Genomic DNA, 2,789 nt, shown 5'->3' on the forward strand with positions numbered 1-2,789 from the left:
GTTTATGTGTCTCTGTGTGTGGGGTGGGTGTGTGTGTGTGTGTGTGTGTGTGTGTGTGTGTGTGTGTGTTTCTCTGAAAGCAGGGGCTTGGGCTAGAACAAAGAAGAGAGGAATACCTAGGGTGGAGGACTCAGAACTTACACACTGTGATGGTTCTGAGTCTGTGAGGCAGTGAACACCCAACCCTGGTCTGCTCAGGCATTTGGGGGCCTTACTGGCACCTGGGAAAGGGGTCTTAGGAGTCTGAATGGCTGATTTTGATTATGCAAGGCCAGTTTTGGCATGGTGCTAAAGGATCATCCTTCTTAGAAAAATCATCCAGCCAGGACTGTTCCTAATATTTGAGGGACCCAGGGCTATAGTATAAACGAAAGCCTACATACCACATGTCTAAATCTTCAGAAGTTATAAATCAAGCTACATCACAGCCTAGTCCTAGTGCCCAACATGGCCACAGTGCTTCCTGGGGATTGTCCTTGCAACCTGAAGGCAAAAGGAGTCACACCCTGGCCCTGCCTGCAAGGGGTAGCCCAACTCTGCTGGGGGAGGCAGCCAGGCCAGGGCAGACCCAGGTTCGGGCTCAGACTCCTGTGAGTGAATTCACTGCCAAAACTCAGAATTCCCAACTGGAGGACTTTTGGGGGGAACTTTCCTTCCCGAAGCCTTAGTGATATCCCATGGCACGGGAGTTCTCCAGCACACCTAAGGAATTGTTTTTTATGGAAGGGTTTTTGTACCCCAGAAGCAGAGGACTGAATGAATCATATTCATTCAATCAGTTTGTAGCACATAATTATCTCTGCTTCGTGCAAGGCGCCTCTCTAAATCATTCGTTCATTTATCCACAGCCAATTTATCATTGGGCACTGTATGCATGGTGCTTTAGGGCTCACAATACTTTGTGAGGCGCATGAAAATTGTTTAATTTCTTTTAAATCAGAAGTAAAAATGTGATTTCAGGTTTAAAAAGATGTTTTTATACACAGTATTAATATATTCATCTTTATACCAACACAGTTGTAAAATATGATTTTAAATATATTTTCATGGACAAAAGGATTCACAAATGCAAAAAAACCTAGGGCCTGTGGACATCAGAATGTGGCCTTGCATTTACTCATCTCTTTATCTTATATCCTAGGCATATTTTCCCCAACAAGCAACCCTTTTAATGGGTATATTTATTTCTATTTAAATGTTTTTTTGAAAAATGTATATTGTTGCTTTGTGTGATATACTTTCTGCTTAAGTGAAATTGCATGGTCCTGCTTTTTTCACAAGCACCATGTTTTTAAGATCAACCCATCTGTGAGTATGTTCAGCTCATTGCTTCTACCTGCTGCCAAATACTCCTCGGTGCACCTGCGCCAGTTCACTCACTCACTCTCCCAGGGAGCGCACCCAGATTCCAGTTCCACGCTGCCGCAGCGCTGCAGTGACTCGCCATGGAGCCCTGGACAGACGTTTCCCTCTCGGACCTGCGGACCTGCGTGGGAATGCCAGGGTACATGCCAGAGGGCGCTTACGTACTTATTTTGGCTAAGTAATACCAAAAGCTCTCTGGAAGAAGTGTTGTTTTCATATTTTTCTTTTTTTGTGCTAGCCAGGTCAGCGTTTTGCTATCAATTATGTTAGCTTCATACAATAAATTGGGTAGTTATTTTAAAATTTCCTCATAAAGGGAATTTTATTAATGACACTAGTTTATTTCTCTCACAAAAAGACCAACTCCGACCACATGAAGTGAACATATCCTCGAGATTGTATTGTCTTCATAATAAAACAAAATATGAAGCTTAGAACTGGATCACTTGGCCCTTTCTCTTCTTATCTCCTCCCAGTTCGGAATGCTTGCATTTCTTAATAGCCATTCAACGCATTCAAGCCTCAGGACAGTCTTCTTTGTAGTTTTAGCCTTTTTACTGAAAATCAGCTTAGTCCGCCCACCAACCACTCTGCTCCCTGTCATACAGAGCCCTTGCCATTCCTGTACTGTGTCGCTTGGTGGGGTTGGTGTTTGACACACTTGGAGAAAGTCAGCGGATTTTAGGAACATTCACCATGTTTGCGAGAGCATTATCAGCACAGAAAGCTGGGTACATTTTTTGTTTGTTTTTTTTAGATTTAATTGTATTAACATTGGTTAATACAATTATATAATTTTCAGGTGTACATTATAATTTGACATCTATATATTCTATTGTATGTTTACCACCCAAAGTCCAGTTTCTTTCAGCTACCATATATTTGATCCCCTTTACCCACTTCACCCTCCCCCATCCCCATATATTTGACCCCCTTTACTCTGTCTACCTTCCCCCTCCCCTCACTTTCCCTTTGGTAACCACTAAATCATTGTCCATGTCCATGAATCTCTGTTTATTTGTCTTGTTCATTTGTGGCTTTCATTTTAAACCCCACATATGAGTGAAATCATATAGTTCTCAACTTTTTCTGTCTGACTTATTTCGCTTAGCACCATAACCTCGAGATTTGTCTATGTTGTTGCAAATGGCAGTATGTCATCTTTCCTTAAGGCTGAGTAACATTCCATTGTATATATGTACCACCTCTTTATCCAATTATCTATCAAAGAGTACTTTGTTTGTTCTCATGTCTTGGCCACATTGAAAGAATTTATAATTATACCTTTGCTAAAGTAAATTCTCTGGATAAGGGAAATTTGGAAACTAGAGTCAGGGAGAAGCTAGTCTAATGTTTAGAGAGGCCGACGGGAACTTTAAGGCCTTCTTGGTTACCTGTGGCAATTTGAAAGATACACAAGCTAA

At 41.7% G+C, this 2,789-nt stretch overlaps 1 pseudogene; it reads right to left on the reverse strand.

The window, feature by feature from the left end:
• Positions 1-1,796: 1,796 nt before the first annotated feature.
• Positions 1,797-2,063, reverse strand: LOC102892045 (annotated as a pseudogene).
• Positions 2,064-2,789: the final 726 nt, after the last annotated feature.

This window comes from Pteropus alecto, unplaced genomic scaffold (assembly GCF_000325575.1).
Source record: "Pteropus alecto unplaced genomic scaffold, ASM32557v1 scaffold57, whole genome shotgun sequence".
NCBI lineage: Eukaryota > Metazoa > Chordata > Mammalia > Chiroptera > Pteropodidae > Pteropus > Pteropus alecto.